Source organism: Amblyomma americanum, chromosome 1, assembly GCF_052857255.1.
Source record: "Amblyomma americanum isolate KBUSLIRL-KWMA chromosome 1, ASM5285725v1, whole genome shotgun sequence".
NCBI classification, from domain to species: Eukaryota; Metazoa; Arthropoda; class Arachnida; order Ixodida; family Ixodidae; genus Amblyomma; species Amblyomma americanum.
The window spans coordinates 67,714,842-67,734,412 of record NC_135497.1 but is presented as its reverse complement, the minus strand read 5'-3'; the positions used below and the strand labels follow the sequence as shown (position 1 = coordinate 67,734,412).

The window sequence follows — 19,571 nt, the reverse complement described above, 5'->3', positions numbered from 1 at the left end:
GAGGACACCCGAACCGCGCCGTAATGCAAGAATAATGAAATTTTTTTTTATGGAATGGAAAGGACGCCGGTCTCATATATTTCGGTGGACACCCGAACCGGGCCGTAAGGGAAGGAAATTGAAATGAAAATTGGTTTTAAGGAAAGGAAATGGCCCCTGTCTAACAATTCTCACTGGACACCAATACCGCGCCGTAAGGGAAGGAAAAATTGGAGGAGGCACTTAAACTCCGCCTTAAGGATATGACGCGATAGCGTTAATGGGTTAACGCTCGTACATGCGGAATTGGTCATTCGCTGGGACGATCACTGGGAAGTCGTTATACCACTCGTGGCACAGTGATGCAGTGGTTGAGAGATGCACCACTGCCCTGCGATGGCACGTGCTGCCACCAGTGGGGCTTGTGCGACACAGGTTGCTCTTCCCGAGCAACCTCTCACGACAAATTATTAATTTAACTGCCACCTGACACGTTGAGCACGTTGCTTACAATCCGGTTTTTAGAGGTTTTGAAGTTGCCACAAGGTCGCGTGACCTAAGTGCGCCACCTGCCACTAGGTTGCTTTAGTAGGGACTTTTCGTAGATTTCTTCTGTGAGAAGCTGCGCGACATTAAATAGTCGCCAATGACACCGACGCTGGACAATTCTTTTCAACATGGGGGTACAATGATGCTCTCGTGTTAAAAGCTAAAATTTCACAACAGCTGATGGCTTTTAGGTAATGCGTTCATGCCTCCCTGGCTTGTATATCTATGCAGCTCTATTTTTGCAGAAGAGTTGCCTCTAGAACATTAGCATCTGCGTCAAAACGTCATTTCATTTGTAGAACATTGCATCAGTTGAGCCCTCTGCAAACGTTTTATGTTGACTTTGCATTACGCTTTGATATTCAACAAAGGTTTAAATGCAGCATGAGTGCATATATATTCATATTTGGAAACCATAGTAGGCAAGAAATGATGCTCAGGAACAAACGATGCAAAATTTTACAGAAATAAATGTATTTCAAAACTAATAAATATATTGCAGTGAGAGGTTAATCTCTGATTGTCAACTACCACCTTACACCATTTAAATAAAACTGCAAACCTGGAAAGCGACTTAACTACAACCAGGCCTTAAGATGCCACAGCCATGGTGATTGGTTCTGCGTGCAGTTTAAAGTTTGTTTCTTTGTATCCAACAAATAAAAAAGGCCTCTTAATTTGCACCTTTTTCATATAACACGAAAATTCAACAAAACACTTGAAGAAAATGGGAGGAATAAAGCGGAATAAAGCAAACGCTTTGTAATCCTGCACCACAGACATTATGCATGTCATATATCATATGAAAAATGAGGAATTTTGGTACATGAGGAAATCAACATTCTAAACAACTCAATTTTTTGTTTAAATCTTTGCAACTCTTTCATAGTTGCACCAAAATATAAAATGCTTAGCACACATCCAAAGGACTCAATAATTATACCATTCTGAAAATTGCACTGTAATTGGACAGGCAGCTCAACGTTTCATTTTAAATCTCCCTTGGTCCCACATGTTATTCCTAAACAGTAATCTCTCAACCTTATAAAGAAGCACAGGCATACAGCTACAAAGGAAATCTATATAGCTTTAACAGAAACTTCATACTTAAAGAACAATTCAGCCTAGTCTGGCACGTCCGTGAAGTCTTAGGTCTGGAAAGTCTTGACCTCGGACCTGGGCGAAATGTTCTTTAACTACGAAGTTTCTGTGAACGCTGTATAGCTTTCCTTTGTAACCATATGGCAGCGCATGAATGGATACTAATGGGTAATTACTCCTTTATTACAAATCTACTCCACCTTGGGGGATTCGCTAAAACATTGGACTCTTCAACTGATGCTTCGAACCAAACTTATGAAACATAATTTGAGCTGTTGTAAACAACAGCTAAATTGAGAATTATACTGTCAGAAGAGGGCTAAAATGATTAAATATCAAGAATTTTTACAACATAAGAGTGCATTTTTGTAACAGAAAATGCCAACATAATAATCAATTCATTAAAAAAATGGGAAAAATGGTAAAATGGTGACTGCCAACTGAAGTGTGTTTTCAATGCAATAAGCATGGTTTTAAACATGAATTTTGCACAGAGAGAACAAAACATCACCACCAACATGCCAAAAAAGCTTTTCCTAACGAACAAAATTTTAGTCCAGAAGAGAACATTTATGACACCAGGCTGCTACAGAAGACCATGTACTCCCGACGCATCCACTTTCACTGGGAATTCAGCTAGCAGGTGCTCAGACAAGAAGGGATCCCACCAAGACAAACGCTCCCCGTGCATGTCTCCACGCACCTGCCCCATCATGCACATCCCTCCAGAGGCTAGTGGCTTCGCAAATCACTCACCGAGGTAAGGAAGCTGTACAGGGGCAAGCAACGACGAGTGCACTTGACTCTGATGGGAGTGAGGTCGTAGCGGAACCAGATGGCAGGCATGATGCGACCCGTGTGCGAGATGGACACGAAGCTCTGAACACAGAGAGAGAAGAGAGTGTGAGTTACTGGCAAGAAGAGATAAAGGCAGACCTCGAGTGCATACCTTATAGGCATATGTGTACTGGTAGGATTCTATCCGTCCGGCTCGAGACTTTTCATACACTGTGGGAACAATCTTCATGACATAGTCATGGGACTCAATTTCTGTAGCAGGGAGAGAAGTATGCGCAACGCTGAAGGGAAAGAAAACTGTTCAACGGAAGACTTGTAATCACGCAGCTCAAGGTGCGACCAGTTGACAAGCCGCTGCATCCTTCGTCGGAAGTTGCTCACCATTGGCTCCAGACTTGTTCATTTCATCCAGGGAGATGAAGCTGCTCTTCAGCTCATCAGTCTAATAAATGCAACAAGAACCTATGAAAGCAGACGGCACCACATGGAGATGCAGAAAGGCAAAAGATAAGGCTAAATACTCACCATTTTGACACCAAATGTAAGGTCATGAATTATCTGAGTCCTATCAATCTTTTCTGGCTGCTTAGCATCTGCATGAGTGGACACATTAAATTTTCGTGGTACCTGAGAATTGTCACATTGTAACTTTTCAGGATAGAAAATATCTAAGAGCACAAGCATGCAGATAAGCCTTTGGTACTAACCAGCTATGGCTCTTAATATTTCATAATCTGGGAATATTCTCAATTTTCATTTTTGCTCACTAAACATTAAGAAAGGCACATTTTGAGAATGAGCAATGAATAAATATCACCACAATATAAAATCTGCCTTTTTAATTTTCTACCGGAGCTTCTAAGAGTTAGAAAAAGAGTTAAGAGAGTGAGAGCTAGCAAAAACATATGTTTTCCCGCACCTTGTGTATGAAGAACTTTCCCTCAAACCGACAGCCGGAGCCCACATGTGTCTTCAACAAAGCCAGCTTCGTCACGTCTCATGTCATCCTGAATGTCGAGGCCCACAACTGCAAGCATGTTTTAATCGAAGTTATTTTCGTGCTCATCAAATGCGCAGGCGACGCACGTACCGCTGAAGACGAGCCTGAGGAGCGTGATATATATGGACACGGGGATCTTTTCTGTACTGCTTGGATTGTCTACATACAGCTCACTGACCCTGAAAGTGTACACCTGTATGATTGGCATGCACCAATATCTGGCCGAAGCGCAATCGGCGGCAGAACTTACAGCTCAGGCGACATTTACGAGATGAACTCGGACAGGAAGAGGATGTAGATGAAGAAGCAACTTAGGGTGGATATCACAGCGCCAGTTACTGTGGGCTGGGTGAGGTCTTTCGGAATCTTGCGGTAGATATCAAACCTTCACCCAGCATGTCAATACCATAAAGTAAATGTGAGAAGCAAGTAACGCCTACAGGGATACCGGTTGCAATCGCTAAATGTCGGCGCCGGACTGCGCCACTATGCTTGAAAGGCGCCGGCATATTATGCGCCCCGCCGCCAGCCTTTTTGACAGCGCACTTGGCGGCAGGTGTGAAAATATGCGGTCCTGTGTTGCTAAAGAGTGCATATGCGTACACGTAAGCAATTTGGCGGATGCTCCCTCAAGGAGGCCGCAGCCGCCACGTCCCACTCGTGCCAGCGCAGAACTTTTATTGACCACGGAATGGAATGCAATGGTGGTGTGATCGGCGCTGTATTAAGCAAGGAGAGTGGGGAGCTCTCGATCACGCAAGCACGGCGCCCGGAGTGTTACGGTCATTTAAAGCATTGTTTTGGTCAAGTGGGCAAAAATGCGGCATAGTATCATTGATATAAGCATAAGAGGAATGTAATTAGTGTTCGCATACATACCTCCTGACATCGAATGCCACGTTTAAAGAGGTGTAAACAACAAGCCTGGCCGGCTAGCAGTGACGACTCGATAGATATGCCGGTACCACCGGTACCACATCCAACGCGGACAGCTGGCCACGCCACGGGCACTGTCAGCGGCAGCACACGGAGTCACGGAGGCGCGGCGAGAGCGACTCCCGCCGGTGCTGCCACTGGCGGCCTCCCACCCACGTGCCGGAGGCTGATTGGCTGCTGGCACTATGCGCGACCGCCGGATGCGCGCGGCGTCGGTCGAACCAAACGTACGCGATAACGACCGTTACGACTGCTCTCAAGTCTGCGGAGGTGCTAAACCTACTTCCTGCACGTTTTGGAGCGGGGTAATCGCACCAGCACAGTGGGCATATGGCGCCCACGGTCTTTAGAGAGGCGCTACGAGCACGTCAGACTGGCCACTTTCGGTTTAAGGCTTCCGTTTAGTTTTCAGGTTATTGTTCGCTTTTGACTTTGTAACAATCAAATAAGTTTTTTGGGAAGAGAAAGGGCGCAGTAGCTGTCTCACTTCTCGGTGAACGCGTCAACCGCGCCGTGAGCAAGGGGTATAAAGGATGGAGTGAACACAGAAATAAATAAAGGTTTGCCGAAGTGCGGGTCCGGAATAATTTTGATCACTATAAGGATCATTCCAACATAAAAGTGGGGTATCTGTTCATAACAGCTTAGCGCCGCCAGGGAAGGGATGGAGGGAATTAAAGAAGGAACAGAGAAAGAAGCGCCGGAATGGAGGGATCCGGGCGAGGCGTCGCGCCGAACGACGGAAGAGTTGCGTGGACTCCTCGGCAGCGCTGCAACACGCTCTCGCGTTCCACACCTAACGGCGAAGCTTACCCATCCTCTTATTTTTCCTTTCTTCAAAACCAATTTTCAATTTTCCTTTCGACCCGCCGCGGTGGCTCAGTGGTTAGGGCGCTCGACTACTGATCCACAGTTCTCGGGTTCGAACCCGGCCGCGGCTGCTGCGTTTTTATGGAGGAAAAACGCAATGGCGCCCGCGTGCTGTATGATGTCAGTGCACGTTAAAGATCCCCAGGTGGTCGAAATTATTCCGGAGCCCTCCACTACGGCACCTCTTTCTTCCTTTTTCCCTTCCCTTACAGCGCGATTTAGGTGTCCAACGATATTTGAGACAGATACTGCGCCATTTTCTTTCCCTCCCAAAAAACAATGATTTTCAGATACAGTGCGATCTCCCTCCTGCAAGTGGGGGAGTGCCATCCGGCTAGTGACGCGGCGGTTTCTGTTTACAGGGAAGCCAGGGCCACGCGGTAGCAAAGCAGAAAGTTGGGTGAGTTGGATAACGCTCATGATGAAAAAATAGCCCAAAAGGAACACGATGGAAGGGAAGGGAACGCCGCAGACGAGCGCAGATAGCGCTTGTCTGCGTCATTTTCTACCCGTCCCCCGTGTTCTTTTTGCGCTTTTTTTTCATCACGAACCTCGCGGCGGGTTCCCCGTAGCCAGCCTATGAAACTGAAAAGATCTCTTAGAAAGATAGACGAGCCGCACGGTTTTAATGGCTGGCGCAGGACGCCTAGGCAGGGATGGTTAGTAGGTCCGAGCGCGAAAGCCCCGATGTTGTGGAGTAGCGGCAACTAAGCCCGAGACAATTCCTCATCGTGTGTTCGTGTGTTCTATGTGTCTTGCTTCCTTGTGTCCTCGTCCCTTAGTGGGCAGTACGCTTCTGTCAGGACTGCGCAATCCGTAGAAAAAGAAACCGCACGATTGACGAGCTATCGTATCCTTGATTCTGTGACACGTTGCACTAAAGGTTGTCAATCGCGAACATCAAAGCGCAGGGAGCATTACCACGAAGATGCGAATGCGAACGAGCCGGAAGATTGTTATCTTTGTTAAACGATCGCGACTTTAGTGCATGAGCTAGTCCTGAGGAACTCCGACTTAGCCGTTGACCTCAACATTTTATACTAGTGTTCTGAACAAGAGAATAGGTCTAGACAGCTATCGGCAATGATGATCAGGCTCTCACAATTGAAGGCCGTCAATATCAATGGTGGCCCAGATTTTAAATTTTCTTAATACACAGTATGTTTCGAAATCATCACCATTGTCAGCCTGTCTGACTACGCCCACTGCAGGGCAAAGGCCTCACCCACGTCTCTCTATTAACCCAGCTGTCTTTTGCCAGCTACGGGCACCGTGTCGCCGCAAACTTCTTAATCTCATCCGCTCGCCCAACTTTTTGCCGCGTCCTGCTACGCTTGCCTTCTCTTGGAATCTACTCCGTTACCATTAAAAACCAGCGGTTATCTTGCCTTCGCATAACATGCCCTGCCAAAGCCCATTTCTTCCTCTTGATTTCGAGTAAGATGTCATTAATCTGTGTTTGATCCCTGACCCACACTGACCTGTTCCTGTCACTTACCATTACACCTATCATTTTTTTTATGTTTGGTAATACGTCGCTGAAGCTTGGTTCGAGGCTTACGCGAGTCTCTACGCGTGAAGGAGGTTTCAACTTGCAGAAAATCCTTGACCTGAAACCGCGCGTGTGCAGTTTATACGCCCATCTCGTCTTTTCTTTTGGCCACCGAAGTTACTCTTTACACTTAGGAGAGCAGAAAGTTGGGCTATTTGGTTGAAATGCATACTGAAGAAGTTGGCGCGGAAAAATGAGGACAAGCGAGACAAACAAAGACGAGCGCTACAGAAAAAAGAACCTGATGTACTAGAAATAACACTTAGGAGAGCAGAAGGTTGGGCTAGTTGGTTGAAATGCATACTGAAGAAGTTGGCGCGGAAAAACGAGGACAAGCGAGACAAACAAAGACGAGCGCTACAGAAAAAAGAGCCTGATGTACTAGAAATAACACTTAGGAGAGCAGAAAGTTGGGCTAGTTGGTTGAAAAAGAAGGCACTCTGACCTCTTCCTGTCACTTAACATTACGCCTATCATTTTTTTCTGTTTTGATAATACGTCGCTGAAGCTTGGTCCTAGGCTCATGCGAGTCTCTAAGCGTGAAGGAGGTTTCAACTTGCAGAAAATCCGTGACCTGAAAACGCGCATCTGCAGCGTATACGCCTATCTCGTCTTTTCGTTTGGCCACCGAAGTTACTCTTTACATGCGTTTGCTTTTGCGTGGACATATATGCCTTTGCAGCCCTTAGAATGCTTGCTCAAGGTGCATCAACTTTCAGCCTGCATTATGTTTTTCTTGCTTCATTTTCCAGATTTCTCAGAGCTAGAGAAAAAAGTGGCCATGACTATATGCTGATACCTTAGTGCTACGTACATTGTGTATCGAGTGGTGCATACATATACGCCTGCTGTTTGCATTCAATCAAATATAAAGAGCACAGCTAGTAAACAAGACTTCTGTATGGCGCTGCTAATTGCTGCTGTATGTGCAGGATCGGGCAACTTTTTGAATTCATATTTTATTTGCTTCTAAAATGCTAGGACATATCATGTAACTTGAAAAAAAAACAGTCACAAAAGACAAGAGACAAGAGAAGGAGTGTACACGTCTCCCTGGGGTCTGATGACGGTGCCAACTTTCCTCGCCATTGCAATGAATATAGGTGTTATCCACTGTTCAGCAACGTAATGATTCTTAGTAGAGGCAAGGGTACGCAAGAGCGAGAAATCTTCGAGGCATACTATATCAAATTGTCAGGCCAAGATTGCATTAGCACAGCTTCGGTGCGCTTACTCGAGAAGGAATTTGCTTTTTTAGGCCGGTCAGGGTAGTGGTCTATCTTGTGTGCCCTATGCGCTCTGAGTTGTGATACGGCTGTTGCGCATGGTCTGCTGACTTTGCTGGGACTATGTTCTGTCTAATAAATCTCAGGTGACAGTCCAGTCGTTGTAGCGTGTACACTCCTTCTCTTGTCCCTAGTCTTTTGTGACTTTTTTTTTTCAAGTTACTATGAACCACCTGGCCCGCATTTCAACCATTCTGCATATCATGTAAACAGGAAAGCGCAGGACGACCGAGCCAGCACGCATTGATACACGTGGACAGGTGCATTACACCACCTGTGAAGTGAGTATGTGCCCGAAATTTGACACATACGGGCTCTTAGATGCCTGAAGGCTGCATGAAAAAGTAGGAGTAATTTTACTGAGCCAGACCCGAGAAATCGAGCGCTAACTTTTAAGGGCTTTACGTGGGACGCACAACATTTTGGAGACTGCTAGCTGTGGGAACGTTTTTTGGATGTGTTCTGGAAAAATGAGCACCTCCTGTGGAGATTACAATGTCCCGGTGGGTTATTTTTGGGAGATTTTGGGGTGGTTTTGTGTTTGTTGGGAAATGACTCAAAACGTGCCGTCACAAACTTCTCCACAGGCATAAAGATACAAAAATAATATACTTTCTAAGAAACTACATGACAAAAAAGAGTGACTTGCTCCACACAATATCCAGCAACATGCATTTGGTCGCGTCGTCTAGGACATGGTCATAGAGTACCTCGATCGGCATTTTTATTAACCCTGGCTGCAGTTAGCTCGGACATCCTGTAGAAGCATGTGTGAGCAGGGAGATGATATTTGTGTAGCATGAGCGAACAGTGTGGAAAACGTCAAACATTTTCGGGGAGACTAAATCTATACACTACCAAATGTCTGAAAGGGCATATTGAGCTTTCCAGTAGCTTTAGATCTTAAGACTAGTGAAAGCAAAATTAACACATAAACTGTAGAGACGAGCAAGGTGAGATTGGAATATTGGTGGCGCAAAGCAGAATTGAGAAATTGCATCAAACGTCGCAGAAATTGAACATAGATTACAACATGAACAAAAGCCTTGAATGGCGGGCTCGGTAAGAAAAGTGAACCAGAACAGGATTCAACGTTCAAAAATGGAGGCGGGCTCTTACAAAAGAAAAGAAATAATTAGGCAATTTATTTACTTGTACCGGGTGGCATTTGCCACGGGCTCGATACAAAGGAGATGCATATATTTATCTTGTAAAACAGGCCTCCGGCTCCCGAACCGTCAGCGGCTGGCGCTTAAGGAAGAAGACGACGACAAGAGATTAACGTTCCGATGCTCGTGCCTCTTGGCCAATCCCCCACCGTGGGTATGTGCCATCGTTTCTGAGACAACAACAACAACAACAGCTCGTGCGTGCTCTGGACTGGAAAGCGATCAACAGAGTCTTAGGTCGTCAAACCAAAAATACCACGCCTGATAAGATATTATTCAATAACCGTGAATTTTCTGGCATATAACTGGCTGATCACTTCAATAAAGCATCTGTCGATAGCATCAGGTCAGATGACAGTCTGCTATCTGCAGCACCTTCAATCAACAGCCCAGTTAACATTTTTGCTTGTCACCCAGTAACCGAGGAAGTATCTAGAACATTTATGCAACTTAACAATAGCAGAGCTCTTGACATAAATAATTTGCAAATAAAACCGACAAATCAAGTTTTAAAGTTTATTGTTCCTGTTCTCACATACATTTTCAATTTGATCATTGAGTATGGTGAGTTTCCTATGGGAATGAAAAAATGAAGGGTAACAGTTATACATAAAGGTGGCGACCGATATGATGTTAAGAATTACAGGCCAATATCAGTAATACCGATGTTTTCGAAAGGGGTAGAAAAAATATTGTCTTCTAGATTAACACATTTTTTTTGATAAGATGAAGCTTTTTGTCTGACGCGCAGTATGGATTTAGAAAGGGGATATCTGCTGCAAATGCTTTGCTAACACTGAAAGAAAACATGCAAAATATAGAAGATAAGCTTTTCACCCTCGGCCTATTCATCGACTTTTCAAAGGCGTTTGACTCCCTTAGCCATGACATTTACACAAATTACATCTACACGGAATACAAGGAGCACCCCTTAATCTCATCTGATCTTATTTACGCGACAGAAGCCAGTGCGTGCATATTAGTAATCAGCAGTCCTCTTTTCGACCCACCAAAGCCGGAGTGCCTCAAAGCCGAGTTTTAGGACCCTTTCTCTTTAATGTACATATTAATGACATTGTTACCATTGATTCAAAGGCTCAATTTATTATCTATGCCGATGAGAGCAACATTGTGTTATCTGTCTTGATGAAAATAAACTTGTAATATGGTGTAATGCCCTGCTCTAAATATTGGTTTAGCGGTCACAGTGTAAAACTAAAGAATAATCCGACAAAAACAAAAGTAATTATTTTTCGGCCGCGAAACAAATTAGTGAACCTACAAGATGTTGTTCAGTGCAAAGGGGAAGAAATTGCTGTTTTTAAGGAACATACAATCAGGGAGTGACCTTTTCCGCAACATTAACCTGGGATTCTCCACATTGACAACATATGCACAAAACTTTGCAGGACAACCGGTGTCTTATCGCGATGCCGTTCCTTTCTCCCAGTTCATGTTAAACTTCAAATAAACCCCGCCCTGATCTCGTCATATATTATTATTGCAATTTAGTGTGGCTAACAACTACTAAAGAGAACATTAAAAAGATCCACATGTCACAAAAAAAGATTGTGCGTAACATAGCTAACATTGACTACATTTCTTCTACTGAACAATATTTCTGTCAGTACAATATCGTCCCCATAAAAAGTATGTATGAATTTCGCCTGTTGCGCAATTATTATATTTTATCAGGCCATTTCACACAATTTATTTCTACAATCGCATCTCTTCAACATAACAGAAATAATGCATTTACAAGCAACACTGATATATGGCAAATTCCCCGTTTCCGCACCAATTTCAAACTAAAGTTCCTTAAGCACAACCTCCCGTTATTTTAAATAAATATTAGCAATTTACCAATCTCATCCTTAACCAGTTGCGACAGTACTTTGTATCGCTATAGATGTTCTGGTGAATAACTGTTTTCCATTGTTCGAAATATTTTTTAAATATTTTTTCATCACACAACCATTGTAACTCTATTCTATAAACTTTTTCTTTTGCACTTTTTTTCTACCTCGTGTTAGACTCATGTTATTTATTTTGATTTTGAATGTGTTTAAAATCATCCATATGCATGTTTCACTTTCAGTTTTACATTACTACAAAACTTTATACACGTTCTACTTGTAACCACATTTTGCACGCCTATCTTTGCTCTGTGTTTAAGTATATATATTTCATGTTTCTTTATTTTTTCTGTTTTAAATATTTGTGTGACTTGCCCTGCCTTGTAATACGCTGGGCCCTGGGCCTCGTCAAGCTGACAAATGCAGCTTTTAGCCCAGGCGTCCCACCAAAATTTTTTTCTGGAAATAAATTGAAATTGAAGTGAATTGATCGCTGCTGCTGAACTGGACCTGAACTGTACTGGCAGTAATTCGCGACGCAGCGCTTTGGAAGCTGTCCTGCATTACACGTGGTGGACGTGCAGCGATGCCCTCTTCCTGGAGCTTCTCAGCCGCGCCATTTCAGCGATGCCTGAGACCGCCACCCAACCTGCATCACCGCTTCCCTCGGCGGTCATCTGTTCCGACGCAGCGCGGCAGCGAGACCCAGCCATCTTCAGCGGCACGGATGACACGGATGTGGAGGAGTGGTTGGCCTCCTATGAACGCGTGAGTGCGTATAACAAGTTGGCCACAGCGTCAAGCTCACCATTGTTATATTTTATTTGAGCGACGTTGCAATCTGTGGTTCCGCAACCACGAGGCTGACGTCTCCAGCTGGACGGATCTTAAATCTAGTCTGACAGAGGTCTTTGGCCCTCCGGCTGTGTGTAAGCTCCGTGCCGAGCAACGCTTGCGCAGTCGGGCACAACAAAGTGGCGTAAAACTTTACAAGCTACATAGAAGATGTCGTCGACCTTTGCAAGCGCATCAACGCTTCCATGAGCAAGGCGGACAAGATCAGAAAAATTTTGTAAGGCATTGAGGATGATGCCTTCCAGATGCTCGTCGCCAAGAATCCCGAGTGTATGTCCGATGTCATCAGCTACTGCCAAAGCTTCAATGAGCTGCGCAAACAGCGCCTTTCCCCCCGCCGTGCCGGCTTTCAGGAGGCAATTTCCAGCTTTGCTCTTCCTGGCGACGCTGCTCTGGACCACCGGTCGCTCCGCCAGCACATTCAGCAGTTTGTCTGTGAGGAAGTCGCCCGCCAGCTGTGCTTGTCTACCTTCCCACCTACGCCTGCGCCGCCGCTCACTCCCTAACTCCAGCGTGTCATGAAGGAGCAAGTGTCCGAGGTACTGCCTCCTCCTCCTTCTCCTCCTCCTGAACAGCTACTGATTACAGGTCCTCTAACGTACGCTGGTGCTGTGGGGCGACCGCGGCCCTCACCTGCTGCTCCTGTCTACAGGCCTCCTCACCACCTGTTAGAACCCCAGCAACCTGGAACTAGAACTTATCGTCCTGTTGCCCGCCTACGATCTCAGCCGCAGCCTCTCAACCCCTGGCGCACGCAAGACAACCCACCTATTTCAATTCAATTTCAATTCATTTCGCATTTTTTACACGAGTACAAAAATGCGAGGGCAAGCAACAAAAAGCTGCTGATTACCATCTTGACGAAGGTTGCTGCCCTTATATTTGACAGGTTGAAGGGCGCTAACATAAAGCTTCTCATTAAACAATTAAAGTCGTCTGGATTAAAAGCAGAGGTCACTTATACATATGTTGTAGACATTCTCATTGGACACCATCAAGCTCACATATTACAAGCAATAAGACAACAAATAACACTATTGGACATACATTGGCGCATATTTTACACACAGCAATGCTACTCAATCACTTGGCATGTCATTTTACCATAATACACATAATAAAAACGCATCTTGTTTATTTTGCTGTAACCTCAAAGCAGAAAAAAATAAACAAATTTACATAAGACTTCATACAATGAAATGTAAGGGAAACCAGATAAAACCATCACTAGACGAAGGACACAGAAATTATCGATGCAATCGCTACAAATTGTCATTGAGGACCGGAAGTTAATTACATTGCTAGGCTAAGTGGCGGGATCTGTTCTAGAAATGAGATAATTTCCCACTCTTTTCTTGAGATATTCTTTATATCTAGATTTACATCCTTTAAATTATTTAACAGTTTTGGAAGACGATTTGCTATCCTCTTGCACCTTTGGTTAGTTCTAGAAAATGGCAGCGTCCAACTCTTTCTGTGTCTGATGTCGTAGGAAAGTTGCGATGTTTTTGTCAAGTCGCACAGTGTGAGAAAGTAGTTGAGAGAATTTTTCAAGATGTGTTTGCAATTTAGGACAAGGTTGAATTCGTATATATGCTTGACAGGAAGAATATCAAGAAGTGGAAATAATTCGCTTGTGTGGGTGTCGTACGAAACGTTTGCGATGTGACGGACAGCTCTCTTTTTGCATAAGAAATAGTTTGTGAAAGTTCCTTTGGGATGTTGTGCCCCATATAAGGCAGCAATAGTTTAGATGAGGAGAGAATAGGGCGTTATGCAATAAAACCTTAATCCTTGGAGGAATAGTGTAGCGAAATCGAGATAGTATACCACAAGTCTTCGCGAGGGTTGTACTTACCCGGTCTACATGAGCATCCCATGTTAAGTGTTCATTAAAGATTACTCCCAAGGATTTTATCTCTTTGACAAGGCCTAGCCAATAATTTCCAAGGTATAAGTTTATGTCAAAGTTTACAGGCTTTTGTGATGGTGCAAATAAAATGGCCTTCATTTTTGATGTGTTAATTTTTAGCGAATTAGTCCCACTCCCATCAGACAACAATGCGAGCGTATTATTGGCTAAATGCCCAAGTTGTACGACATTATCTGACTGTAGAAATATACTTGTGTCATCTGCGTAAACTATGAAAGGTACGCTGCCACTGATGTTAATTATATCGTTTACATATAAGTTAAACAATACCGGCCCCAAAATACTACCTTGCGGGACCCCCGCTGTTAAGCCTTGCCTTGTTAAGTCCTTGTATATACTTATCAGCATTGCCATGAACATGTCATGAGTGCTATCAGGATCGCTATTCTGAGAAATTCGGCTCCAGTCATCGTTTTGAATTCGAGATCGAAAAGCATTTAGCGTTTTAAGGTTTATTTCTTGTGCAACGTATGACTCGCAGTGATTTGTTACACCTGCGGAGTCGGTGTCTACGTGACTCGTTCGTGCAGCAGTCGCGACCGTCCTCCGCGACGCACGACATTCCGCCGTCCTCCTCGCCTGCGTCACACGAGCCGCCTCCGGATGCCTCTTCTCCTAGTTACCATTTCCGCTCCCACCGTTCGCCGTCTCCTGGCCGACGTTGCCGTTCTCCGATGCTCCTTTCTAGGGGGGCAATACTTGGAGCTTATTTAGAATTCGTTATTTATTTTGTTATTTATTCATTTGTTATTTATTGCTTTTGTTATTTATTCAACTAATGCTTATTTACAAAATAAAATTCATATTTTATCGTTTTTTTGCAATCTTCAAAGGATGATGCAAACTATCACGTTGTGGTGACCACACTCCAGCAGTCAGGAAGCCAAAGAAAAGGCTTCCAAAGAAACCTGTTTAAGGGTCTGAAGTAAAGACCGATAATTAGGAAACATCAACGGAAATTACCAGTGCGTTCGGTGTGTGTCCGAACTTTAAGCGTCGCTGCGCGTGCTCGAAAAATATGTGGCCTCAGGAGTGCAAGATCTGTTCGTAAATTGATGTTGCGTGAGCAGGAATTCAGATATTGTCATGTTCTTCCAGCACCTGTATTTCAGCGTACTTCAAGCGCCCAGCAAAAACAACAAACACGCTTACGCGAAAACAATTTGGCTTTAGGTCTGTACGTGTATCGCTTGTAAAATTCATGATAAGTCGACGCAAAACCCAAGAATTGCAGGAATGTATTGGTTATTTGAGTTGACGCAAAAATTTGCAGGACGCTTAAGCTTAAGGACGTTTAAGGGCGCTTAAGTGCGTGGTATGCCGGCACGGCTATTTCTGCGCCGCTCACACAAACGCCCTTCTTTGTTCAGGGTAGTCAGAATCCACTGTGTGTCACACTTTCCATTCTTATTCTGCCGGTATCACCCCCTGTGCTTCTTGCGAGTGTAAGAGTTCATGCTTGCCACGCTCGACTTGTGTTTCGTAGGCGCTCTCGGTTCAAGTTGTTACTTCGTTTCGCGTTCTGTTTTTTGTTGTTGCTTGTATGTGGTGACGTCGAGGTGCATCCGAGTCCTGACGAAAGTGTTCTTAAAACACTTTTAAATGGGAAAAAGAAAATGAAGCAAAAGCTGTGTGCTATTGAAAAACACCAAGCGGAAAGCAAGGCTTCCATGTCGGACCTGCATGAACGTATGACTAATCTAGAAATATCGCTTGCTAAGCTTCAGGATTTGCGCAGAGAGGTGAAAGAATGCAAGGAGAATTGCGAATAGCAGAAGGCCCAGTTTCTTCTGTCACTTATTGGTAAAGTGTATGACGTTGAAAACCGAAGAAGGAGGTGCAATTTAATTTTTTATGGTGCGAAAGATGAAGGCGAGCATGAAACGTACGAAAAAGTTGAGGAACATATCATAGAAGTTTGTCAGAAAAAGCTACAATAGAAAAGTTCCCAATTGGGAGAGCTCATCGTTTTGGAAGGTACAGTCCGAATAAAAGGCGGCCAAATATAGTCAAGTTCCTCTCGTTCAAGGACAAGCAGGCAGTGCTATCAATGCAAAGAAATTAAAAGGCACAGATATAAGTATCTCGGAGGGCTTTTCGGAAAATGTGCGGAAAAAGCGGGAACGACTGTGCGCTTACACTAAAGCTAATGAAGTCGAGACGGACAAAGTAAACCTCAGGTTTACTACGCTCTATAATAATAAGGTGAAGTTCATTTATGACGAATCCCTGGATACAGTTGTACAACGAGATTGACAGGGACTGAAAACGGATGAGTCGGCTCTTCCTTTTCTTATTGTGATTTGCAGAAGTGTTCGAAATAAAACATGATTTTGCTAGTCTCGTGGATATGTCTATGCCAGCGGTTGTTCTTGGATCTGAATCCCGGCTCGATGCCGACGTTGCGGATGATGAAGTGTTTCCGAAGGGTTTTGCTTGCTACCCTAACGACAGAAATTGTTTCGGGGTGGAGTGTTTATTTTAGTTGATATGGCATTGTGCTGCCGAGAAATTTTAATAGAGGGCAGTGAAACTGAGATGCTGTGGGTAGAGATTACATTGAAGAACGGCAGGCCATTATCGGTATGTTCGTCCTATCCCCCGCCAGCAAGTAAAGTTTATACTCTGGGATACCTTTCCAATACCATATAATTGGTGAACACCGATTACCTGTTTATAGGCGGAGTTTTTTTATCTTCCGGACATCGTTTGGTCATTGCCTGACCCCAGTTCTAGTGCTTTCAGCCAGTGTAGCAAACAAATGTTTAAGATCTGTCGCCATTTTGACCTAACATAGCGAGTCCTGGCGCCTTCAAGTGGAGCTAATATTTTAGATTGGCTTTTCAGTAATACGCCAGCGTTGGCGCTGTCGACAGTAGTGTTAATTACCAGGCATCAGAGACCACCAAGCTGTGGTGTGCGATATGAGTCTGCCGTATGTAAGACCTACCAATGGTGGTAGGCGGCGTATCTTTAGCTATCAAAAAGCGCGAGTGAATGATATTTGATTTTTTATTTTATTTTATTTATTTGTTTCTGATGCAGAAAAAGGAGCAAGAGCAAAAAGCGACACGCCTGGCGATGGCTCTTGCCCCGCATACAGTTTGGCACAAACGTTAAAGATAGCTGTAAAAAAGTTTCACACCAATATCTTCTGAAGAAAAAAGAATGGGGAAAAATGCAAATAAATCATGTAATGAAAAAATAACTGTATACAACAAACAATAATTCGTACATGCCGACACAAATGTTTGGTACAAAGATTGCAAATATAACAAAATTCTGAACATGGTTGTTGCAAGCTTAGAAACAACAAAATAGCAACATCATAATAACAAAACTACAGCAAGATGCAAAACAATAATACACTCCTAAAAACAAATATTAGGGACAGAAACGCGGCAGATATTCTGAGTTCAAAGTTATTTTCCAGCCGCAGAGCTCTAAGCGTGTTTTTGGAGACATTAGCACTCAGATCTGTTAATTCTTGTATTTTATTAAGAAGCTTAGCTGATTGATATTATATATGTTGTCGTCCATAATTCGTTCTTATTTTTGGCGGCCGTAAAGTTTGCTTACGGTGTGTGTATGCTGGAGCTGCATTGGATTTTTGTACACTGTAAAGCTACGCTTTTTTATGTACAGAAGCAATTTGAAATAATAAATTTGTTTGGCCTTTAACATTTTGTATTTCAGAAAAAGCGGCATTGTCCGTAGTAGTTACGGTGGGCCATGATATCGCTCAAATATTCTTCACACTTTTTTTTTGCAGGCTAATTATTTTTTGTAACTGTGACTTGTAGTGGTACCCCAGATCAAAGCACAGTAGGAAAGCTTGGAATAAAAGAGTGAGTAATAAAGTAGAGTTCGTAGCCATTCAGGGATGAGTGGACAAATCTTGAAGAGGCAAAGAATTGTTTTACTTTGGTCAGCTATGTGGCTATTAGCATGAGAATTACACGATAAAATTTCTTCAAACCACACGCCTAAAAATTTTTGGGCCTTGACTTGAGCTATTTCTTTGCCATCAAATAAAATTTCTTGGGGAGATTTCCTAGGCTTGCTTAGCGGTGCAAACAATATTTATTTCGTTTTCTCAATGTTCAAGCATAATTTATTTGTGTTTAACCAAGTAGACAGGTGGAACAAATAGTTATTGACGGCATGTTCAATATCCGGGAGTGAATGGCTAGAGAAAACTACCTTTGTGTCATCTGCATACATGATTAGTTTTGGGGAATTAGGAATAGAGCATAAATCATTTGCGTATGTTATGAACAGCAAAGGCCCGAGAATTGATCCCTGTTGAACGCCTTTTTTAACTGGCAGAACTGGAGATGAATATTTATTTGAACTGACATATTGATAGCGGTTTGAGAGATAGGTTTTTATTAATTCTAGTGGTATTCGTCATGCATGTCGCCAACCCACGATTCTCATTTCAATGTATTTGAGACACAGGCTGAATTTATGAATATGGAAGAGCTAAGAGAAATTTTCAAAAACAAGATGCTCAAGATGCGTGAACGTTATGTACAATCATGGGTTATGACCGCGCGACGAAGCGAAATGAAGCCATGGTTCTCGCGAGGCGCGAAAGGCAAGGCCAGACATAGAGCGCACGTTTACGCTGCCTGTAGGAAAAACCCCCGGTTTGAAGCTTAAAGAAAAGCTCAAGCAAATAACTGAAGATATCAAAGCAGCATTAACAGCAGCTAAAGATAAATTCTTACACACGCTCCATCTGCGTTTACAAAAGTGGAACCGGGAAGCAAGGGCTAAAGACGAGCAACAAATGGCAGTGGAAGTTCTAATGGGGGGGACGCTGTTCTTAGACCTATGTCCCTTATCTTCAGTCCATTCCTAATAAAACTGTCACCTTGGTCAGTTTTTTATACTTATTTCAATTTTGAGATTACCTTTTCTATAAATTATATAGCTCCTAATGAAATTAATTTCAATTATTAATTCATTAGCACCTCTATGCAAAAAAATGGCTCAATAAAATTCATTTTTATTCCGCGGCTACACCGTATGGCGAGTAAAGAGTGCAATAATCAAAGCAGTTTTTCTGTTTTACCGTGATTAGTAATTTTACAACACTTGAAATAGCAACATTCAAGGTGTGGAGAAGCCTTGCATCCATGAATTTTGCAAAATTATAAATTTTTGAAGTGTGATTGAACAGTTATGCTTCGAATATTGCATGCACTGTGACTTCAGCTTTCCTTAGCAAACTGGATGAAATGTCTATCTGTCCTAGATGTTGGGATCCCGATGTGCTCTGCGATGTGCTCTTCGATGTCAGAGCACGTTAAAAAACCCCAGGTGGCCGAAACTTGCGGAGATCTTCACTACGGCTTCCCTTATAGCCTGAGTCGCTTTGGAACGTTAAACCCCCATAAACTAAATCCTCATAAACGACATATTAAGGCAGCCAGGTGCCCAAAATTTTCATCCTGTTAAATCATCTGCTCCTGCACAAATTCAGCCCACACGGTGATCTGAATTTAATATTATGGTCCAATTACTGTTTCGCTTTAGAAAAATATTGGTAGAGCTGGAGTTTAATAGCTATAGAGTCTAGAAGTGTCATTAGAAAACTGATTTTTGAGTTATTTTTTATCCAAGGACCAGTGTCCCCCCTTCCTTAAAGCATTTTTTCCAATATGCCAGTTTTAAGGGGG

General features: G+C 43.4%; 1 pseudogene across 1 annotated transcript in view; it reads right to left on the bottom strand.

Moving 5' to 3' along the window:
- Positions 1–2,215: 2,215 nt before the first annotated feature.
- The window catches only part of LOC144101953 (endoplasmic reticulum-Golgi intermediate compartment protein 1-like), a 31,035-nt pseudogene continuing 13,679 nt past the window's right edge, over positions 2,216–19,571 (bottom strand). Inside the window, exons 2-10 of the transcript XR_013308127.1 lie at positions 4,307–4,359; positions 3,678–3,812; positions 3,518–3,606; positions 3,347–3,454; positions 2,953–3,054; positions 2,809–2,869; positions 2,579–2,679; positions 2,386–2,508; positions 2,216–2,332 (exon numbers count right to left, since the gene is read on the bottom strand). The product of XR_013308127.1 is annotated as an endoplasmic reticulum-Golgi intermediate compartment protein 1-like (transcript). The remainder of the gene's footprint in view (positions 2,333–2,385; positions 2,509–2,578; positions 2,680–2,808; positions 2,870–2,952; positions 3,055–3,346; positions 3,455–3,517; positions 3,607–3,677; positions 3,813–4,306; positions 4,360–19,571) is intronic.